This window comes from Wasmannia auropunctata, unplaced genomic scaffold (genome assembly GCF_000956235.1).
Source record: "Wasmannia auropunctata unplaced genomic scaffold, wasmannia.A_1.0 LD336078.1, whole genome shotgun sequence".
Classification (NCBI taxonomy): Eukaryota; Metazoa; Arthropoda; class Insecta; order Hymenoptera; family Formicidae; genus Wasmannia; species Wasmannia auropunctata.
Window position 1 is genome coordinate 4141456 of NW_012026812.1, and position 9147 is coordinate 4150602.

The 9147-nt window shown below is 43.6% G+C and overlaps 1 protein-coding gene across 4 annotated transcripts in view; it reads left to right on the forward strand.

The window, feature by feature from the left end:
* LOC105449013 overlaps positions 1-9147 on the forward strand; it is a 201004-nt gene that overhangs the window by 93634 nt on the left and 98223 nt on the right. The window lies entirely within an intron of this gene.

Here is a 9147-nt window from a genome sequence, read left to right on the forward strand (position 1 = left end):
TATATATATATATATATATATATAAGTAACGTTTCTCTAATATTTCAATCTCCAGCGGTGGTTATGGCGGAAAGGTGAACGGATAACGGAAAATATCGAGATCACCGTGGAAACGTAAACTCTCGGTACACCTACAAATACGAAGTTAAGTAATCTGCGACGCGATATTTCAGCGAGTATTAGCGATATGCGAAGAAAGCGCGGATAAAAGCGCGGTCTGAAGAAAAGGAAAACTAGGAGGAACGGCTCTTAAGGTAGAAAGCATTTCTCCGTAAAATTCCGCCGTCTTAAAACGGATAGACGGAAAGGGCCTTTGAAAATATATGCAATTAGTTAATCTCTCCCTCGTTTTTTAATAGCAAAACGGCAGCTAATTAAGTGACTCGTAAATAATGGTGTTTAAAAATCAATCCAATTGCATTGGCATCACCGAATCTTTAAAAATTTATTGAAAGTCCAAGGATTGCTTTGCAGGAGGTCAGTAACATTAGACTTCATGTCTTCATGGCAAAAATCTGCAATAATCACACTCATAATCAGTTAAAATTAAATATGTTTTACAGATAGTTTTATCCACAATTAGATCCAGGGGATCTAATTATGAATAATTTTTATTATTTTATTCAATTAAAATTAAAAAATATAAAATAGTACCGAAATTGAATAAAATCATCCATAAAGTATTCTTTGTGATTAATTATAATTATTAAATATATGTTATTGATTATTTGATATCTTTTTGGATAAAAATATGAATTTTTATAATTAACTTAGAGTGATTCAGAACTAATATCCTTATCCTACATAACGAACTTCTAATTAGAATCGGGGGCATATTTCTGTTGATATTTTAGGCGATCATTAACGCGGCGATTCCCGGGAATATCCGGGCTCGTGTGCCTTCCTTTTACGAGCCAAAGTTCGCCCTTGCTACAACGCCTAATGGATGAAATGGCTCTACGTTTGGTATTATTGCGCCACCGCTGTTACTTTCCGCCGGGGTGAGGTGAACGCGTGAACCTCCAATACGCTCCCATTAGGCTCCTCTCCCGACGGGCGAGCGAAATAATGAGTTAAAGTAGTACGACGAGATGGAGAGGCACGTCTCACTTCCCATTTTCATGGCGCGGCGCGTTTCGGGATACCCCGAGAATTATTTACGCCATTCTCATCTCCGGCGGGAAGCCAATTATCATCGCGCGCGGCCGGTGATAACGCCAGTCGAATTTTCCGCACTCTTCGAGAGATACTCCAAGATACCGCGCGAACGTCCGCTCCTCCCCTTCTCCCTTTTTTTTTCTTCGCTCGCAGTAACTATCCCCGTAACTTTCTGCATTATAGCCGTGTTAACGAAACAATTGTCAGCATTACACCAAGTTGGTTGGTCTCACCGGCTAGTCTCGTTTTCTTACGCCAGTCGAGATTTCCTGGTCGAGTATAGAGACGATACCCCCATTAAAAGTTACCTGAAAATTTGTGATCTCTCTTGCACATCGTATCTTTAGTTCAATTATAAATTTAAGCAGCAGGAGTTTCGGTAGAATTATGAAACAGAAACTTATCGATCTCGCTTCGTGCAACCTCGCTTGAAAAAGCTCCTCGCAGTCTCCGCTATCGAAAATTACTTTGTTTTCAGACTTTGTTATTATGAAACAACCCAGAATTGGAACATTGCGCCGCAAAATTTCATTTCGCTCTGTCGATCGCGTATCGTATCCTTTGAGAATTAACGTGATCTAGACAACGAGGTATTTTTATAAGGAATGAAATAATTTGACGTGAACTTTTTTTCCTTTGACCTTTTTTTACATTTATAAATATATAGCGATAAAACGAATGAGTTACATTGATATTCCATATAAGTCTACATCTCAAAATATACATCATAAAATAAACGTTCTTTTCAACAAAATGATTTCAATTTTCAAGATGTATATAACCCACGGTGGTTTTATTGGGTTGGGCCCATCTTGTCAAATCCTCAAAAACGTTCGCGAATGCGCGCACACATTTCCCCGGAAGCTTTTATATTCGTCTTTCATGCATATGTTTTGCGCGCGCTGTTGTTAATTAGGACACGGGGCAAAATCGCGAATCCCCGCGTTGAATTCGCGTTTCCCCGTTGGCCGCCGGCAAAAATAGTAATTTCGCGCGGAGTGCAAAATCTGTGCGTGAAATTATATTTTAGGCATTTACCGGGGACGACCTAAATTCTAGTTCGATAAAACGAGATGTCGCAGCGTTTCAGCTCCTCCTCCTGCCCCCTCCTGCTCCTCTTCCTCCAGTATTCCTCCTCAAAAATTCCAACGGCTCTGACGCTGAATGTGACATATTTGCGTATATTTACGAGGCATCAGGATATAGAAGCATAGATAATACATGGTCGAGTTTATATTCCAGCGATATACCTCCGTTTCCCACTTTCGCTCGCGCAATACTCGAACCCCCCGCGACCGAAACTCTTCGCGATGTTCCAAAGACGCGTTTGGCCGTTCGCACCTTCGCACGGCCCTCGAAACTTGGCACGTCTTTTATAAAAGTTGAAGACGTGGTCATAACCCTTTATCACGAAAAAGTAACGCTATTGTTACACGCTAGCAGGCACCGCTCCCGCTGTCATAAAACACACACCGAACTTGCCAAGTACTCGGAGATGAGAGTGCGAGAGCGCGCGAATACATAAAATTCGTTTTAACGCAAATAATAAGCCGGAAAAACGTGTTTTCGTGACCTCGTATGGGAAAAGTCGGTCCGCTTTTCTTCTCCCTGCCTCCATTCCTTTCGCTTTATCGAGAGAAACACGAGGAGACTACTTTATTTCCGCAGGAAATTAAGATCTTGCTTTAATATAACTTCAAAACGTGTCATACATCCGTTCGTTTCTTAATATCAAGAACCGTAACTGCGTAATTTGCGCGCGATTTATTCTTTCAAGCGCGAGGTAAAGTAATTCGCTATTCGAGTAATTCGGATATCGTCATTTGTCTGAATAATTATTGTTTGAGTATATATTATCATAAAATTCTCTCTCTCTCTCTCTCTCTCTCTCTCTCTCTCTCTCTCACCTCCGTCGCTAATCTGCTCACGATGCAAGCGGAGTTATATCTTTTATTATTACTATTATTATTATCAATATATTAATATTTTATTCGTAAGCCGCAATACTTTTATTACAACGAAAAATAAAATCTATACAATTTGAAACAAAATTCTATCCCTCGAGAGATGGTTAACCGAGTTGAAATGTGATATTATCTAGAAAACGCGATATTGATTGAACCGCAGCTTTCATATATCTTTTATGCCCATTTGCCAGCATTATCTGAAGGAAAGTAAATATGTCGCTTATATATACATACTTTTTTTTGGTATCCCTAATAAACTTTTTAAAGCACGAGAAGAATGATGAATGGCCCAGTAATTCATTTCATTAACATATTTGATTTTCCCATATGTTATCTTTTCGAAATAACAACGCCACTTCAACCGTAACGCCGGCCTCTATTACGAGACATGGACGAAAAGCAGTTACGATATCTCTTCCTGTGTACACGACTACGGTGTTCGCGCCATTTCCGGAACGGCGAAACGACACTAGGCAGTCGAGTGCCGTGTTAACGGGATTGAGTTAATTCGAAGTCAAGACAGTAAACTACGTTCTCGTTCATAAATACGAGTGGTCCGTACAAGTGGCTATTCTCTCTCTCTCTCTCTCTCTCTCTCTATCTATCTATCTATCTATCTATCTCTATTCCTCTTTCTCGTTTGTAACACGTGCAAAACGCGACGAGTGCCATTTCGCGTAATGAGATCAGACAAAACAGCACGTCGAAATATCAATCCGCTCCGGCCTGTTGAGTATGATTCATAATACAGGGTTTGAAAAAACCCGGTTTTTTTTTTTAAAAAGCCCAGCACAGTGGGTTTTCTGGAGTTTTATTTTTTATAATTTACTAATGATTAACAAAATTCATTATAGATAACGAATTTATTTAATTTAATTTAATAATTAATTATAATCTTAATTTTATTTTAGTTAATTTGCCAAGAGAATTCTGCAATTTGTTTTCAAATTTACTGTCTTGTCCTGCGTCTTCAGCATTTATTTTGAGCGATTTTTTTTAATTTTTGGATTTGTCTGGTCGAAACTACTTCTTGTCAAGCCCATCGTGTCAAACCCTGGTTTTGAAAACTCAGCGCTCGTATTTGTCCTTTTTTTCTATTACACACATTTCTCAGAACATATTTCAGTACTCACGTCTCTTTCACAGCCCGGCATATTTTGCACATTAGACGCACGTTTGAAGTGCTCCTATTGTGCGCGTGTGTAAACGCGTTTCAAACGAGCATTAGTCTCGTAACAAAATGCTGTAACGTTTCTTCGAAATGAATCGAAGAGGGTGACTGTAATGGCGCGTGTCGGCGTAATTAGCGCTGACTGTGGGTCCTAGCGTTTAATACCGAGTTTCGCTCGTCTAATGCGAAGACCGCGCGTTTATTGTTATCGCGTGCTGACAACACACGGTCGCATTCAGCCTCTAAACGCCTCAGATATACGTAGACGGCGCGGCGCGGCGGCGCGGGCGGCGGCTAAATTCCGTATTCAAAGTTCTTCGTCGCGACTTGCTTCGGGGTCTCCCATCTCTCTCCGCTACGCCATCTTCAAGATAAACGGCTCATATATCCCAGATGTAATTCCGGGACGACGCGGTGAGAGTGGTGAGACGGGCGCGGAACACACAGTTTCGGCGGAAAAACTTGGCACGTTCAAGGACGAATGTTCGTTCCGCGCGACAACTAACGCTCCTTCCCGCGCGCGCAACATTTCCCGTAGCTTTGTTCCTCGTTGCGGCGGTAGCGGCGTTGACTTCCGGCCGACGTTTTTATCACACGGAACCGTCCGCCCCGGTCGTCTCCTCTCATAAAAGCCGCGAGCTCGTCAAGAAGCGCAATTTGATGTATGGCTTGTTGGGCCAGGTAAGTTTGCTCCTCGCAAAGATGTCGTTGACCCGCTACTATTACACTAGATAGGATTAACCCTTCCGGCCCGCCGCCGCCACCGCCGCCGTCGTCGACGTCGCCATCGCCGTCGCTGCCACCGCATCGCACCGCCACAGAGCCGCATATACACGTGTACATATATCTGTATATAACGTGTATACCGTGCCAGAGCGCTACTGGAAGCGTGCACGGTACGCTCGTTAGTGGCCTCCGAGTCGAAACCCTGAAATTTCCATATTCGTAGTCGCGCACGACGGAGCCCGGCGACCGGGATTTTTAGCGCTTCATCTGTTTGTCTCTCAAACTCAACTTCCGGGACAGTTTCGTTCCCCGCGCACGAACGGCCGCCAAAACGCAATTGAGTTATCTGATGTGTCGCGCAAATCACTGAAATTACTTTTTAGAAGAGTCGACTACTCATTGGCAATTAACTCAGAAACTTGCGCTTTATTTATTTATTCCGTGATTTTTTGCAAACTAATTATTCTCTAATTATTCTCGCGGCGTATCGAGCCCTTAAAATCTTATTAGCGGAGTTGATAATCTGAAGGAGTGTACTCTTATGTTATATCTGTCAATAACAAGTAGCTATACCCACGTCAATTTGGTTCGGGCTAACTATCACGTAATTTCATCATGTTCGCGATGTCATCGTCTCGAAATTACGTTCCACAAGGCTGCATCTCTTGTATACCATTGAGCAGCACCGTAGCCGTGATTGTCGATGCTTCTCCCCTTCCGCCTCCCGCCCCCTCGCTCCCCTAATGTCTTTCCTCTTCGTGCCAAGTATCAAATAACTTGGTTATATTTGCAATATCGACACCCCGATACGTCACGCCACCGGAAGTAGCCCGACGATTCGCGTCCGAGCGAATCTTCTCTGCGCTCCTTGTCTATTAAATCTAAACCTCTCCGCGCCGTGAGTGAGTAAAAGCACATCCTCACTCAAAACTTAAGCATTCGTTTAGTCGTGGGAAACGGATAGGATATCGATCCCCGATCTCGGCTCATGCGATAGGCTCCTTATCGTTCCGACTTCAGTGGCGCGCGCGGATGTGGGGCCCGAAAAGTTAACCCTCTCCCTCTTTCTCCTCATCGCCGCTTTTCTTGATACCTCTTAAACTTTGGTTAAACTCTTTCTATGGAGACGTAATGCGGTCTACATTCGGGCGAATTCGATATAAGTGCGCCAAGTTATGTATGTGGAACGTTTTTCTTCGAAACTTTAAGTTATGCGGTATGAAGTCAAATACGCGCGCAAGAGAGAAGTGAAATATATGTATATACATACACACACATGTACTATATGTATGTGTATATATATAGACACATGCTAAATCTTGTCTGCGAGCATCGAGATTGCCTCGCGCGCTACGGAGTGCATTATACAGTGATGTATCATCAAAGACAATACGTTATAGGCAGGTCAAGAGAATAGTATCGCGTCTCGTGCAGCGCGCGCGACTGCAGTACGAATTTTCTTCTTTTTTTTTCTCCCTATAGCAAGAAGTAAAAGGATCAGGCCTTTGAGAAATAAGAGCTGGAAATGTTTCAGTTACCTCCTCCTCTCATGTTAAATGATTCCGTGTTCAAGCGACGCTTATATCGAATTCCATCTAGCATGTACGGCGTCAGGTTGCACCTGAAGGCGTATAGTAAACCGAATGAGAGCGCGGGCGGGGATGTAATCGTAGAGGAAGGCCGAGGATATCTTCTGTGTGTACGTGCGTGTGTATACATATGCGCACCTGGGGTCGCGCCGCCAAGTAAAATACGAGGGGTACGTAATGAGAATTTCTAATATGAAAAATCAAAGACGACTGGGACGGTTACCTACCGCGTGGAAAAATGCTTTCACACGATCAATAGCGCATTTTTCGCTTCCGCTACGCCGTTACGCGGCGGAAACGCGGAAAAGCAGATATATGCGGGAGCATGGAAAGCAATGTTGTGTTTGCGAGCGTCAGATACAACTGGGGCAACTATCCCGTGACGGATTTATAGTACACGGGGCCCGGTGCGCCGCCGCCATTTTTCCGCGAGACCCCCATTATTGATCTGTCAAAATATTGATCCACTTGAGAATGTTCTTAAATGCTAAAAATGCGCACGACGCGGCGATGCGAAATGCAATTAATTAGTGCTACCATTACTAACGATAAAACATTTGCGATATAAATTATCGTAATAATAATAATAATAATAATTGCTAGTCCGTTTTTAATTATCACTTCTATTATAATATCTGCAAATTTAATTGCGTTTTTGATTGTAATTCAACGGAAATCAAATTGATTCATTCACATATTTTCCCATTTTCTCTCTCATTCCGGGCGTCGATTAATTCGCGGCAATTCAACGATCTCGAAATGTCCTGTGCTCCGCGGAGAGTAGAAAGGAGAAGAAAAAAAATAATTATGCACTAACACGTTGTTCTCTTTTCCCGGGCAACCAGTCTCTTTTTCTTCTTCTTGTCTTTATTTCCGGAGCACGAAGCCCTTGAATCCTCGAAGCATCGCGCGTAAATCCGCACAGCGACGGGACCCTCCGAAGTAATCAGAACCGGCGTCTATTCGCGCGCGTCATCTTTCCTCACCCCCGCGTCGTCGTCCCAGATACAATGCCTTCTGTCCTGTTTCTTCCGCAGCCCCTTCCCCTCTCTCCCGGCTTTCTTACCCTCTCCTCCTGCGTCCGACACGTCCGGGTATGTTATCGCGCCCATTGCGGCTCGGCACACAAACCGTGTGTGCTCCGTTTCATCGCAACTGATTCCTGAACTTTCGTTTGCATGCCAGCTCGTGTGTTTATAAACGGGAATGAAACCGGCAGTTCGGGAGCAAAGTGGACCGGTCAACGCGGATGACTCGGATCGGCACGGCGTATGCGAGGCGCGTGAAATTCACCGTGAATGTCTAGGATCCGAGTCATTTGTTTCCTCCCCCGCATCCAGTGTCCCCTAACTGCATGTGTGCAGCACGCAGATCAGATTAAGGACGCTCGCGCCCGCCGAGAGACTAACGACGGGGCCGACGTGGCGCGGCGATACGACAGGAGATAGACGCCCGCCCCGTTGGCCCGATACCATTGTCGCGGTCTATCTATCGCGCCACCGTTGACTAGCTGCATCGCTAGTCAACACCGACAGTGGACGACGGCGACGGCGGCGCGGCGCGAGCGGTCTCCCTTCACGCCGCAGGATTCCGTTAATCCGCGCGGGCGGGCGCGCTTCGAGGTGTCGACGTCGCGCGGCGGCGGTAATGAAATTACTCGATATTCGGCCGCCACCGCACCACACAAACGGACGGAGCATTAACCATCGCGCTTAGTTACCGCTAGCCGTTGATAACAGACACGGACGTGGCCCCCCCTCTAGATCCTAATTTCGTGGTTTCGACGACAATGAAGGCAATGCTAAGAAACACAGTCCGGTTATCAGCTTTATTTACACGGGGGTTTTATCAGCGTTGCGATAAAATACATTAGCGTTAAATCAAAAAGTCCCGCGACATGCTGCTAATTATGGGCGTTGATATTCAAACTTGACGTTTATTAAATATCGTTATTATCAATAATATAATATTATTTAGTTTGTCAAGATACCTTCTATTCGGTACAGCCTAGGGTTGCCATCGGTTCTCTTTTCCTTGAACATGTTCTCTTTTTTAGGGCCTCAAGGAATATCAAAGAAATATTTCGAAGGCAATCCAGAATAACTATTTATAGAAAGAAATTGACTAATCACAGTTGAATGTCGAAGAATAATTGATTGGTCAAATGTGAAATAATTATTCATTAACTATTTTAATCAATTTTATTAACTTAAACACATTTTTGTGCGTTCAGGATTCCAAGCGAAATGTCCGGGATTTTTTAACTCTATATTTTTAAAAATTTTGATATGGCAACTCTAATCTAGCCTTTCAACTATTTATTATTCGTTGCAACAATAAAGTATTATTATTAAAAATAGTCAATATTTAAAATAAAATATTCGATACTCTGATGTCAATTCGCAAAAATTTCTATTTGCATCTGGCGTTAAGTAGTCCGTCTTTCGACAGTGCGTAGAGTACGATTTCCGCACAGGCGCTCGCAGAAATCACTCTTGTTCTCTTCTTCCCTCCCTCCTTCTCTCTCTCTCTCTCC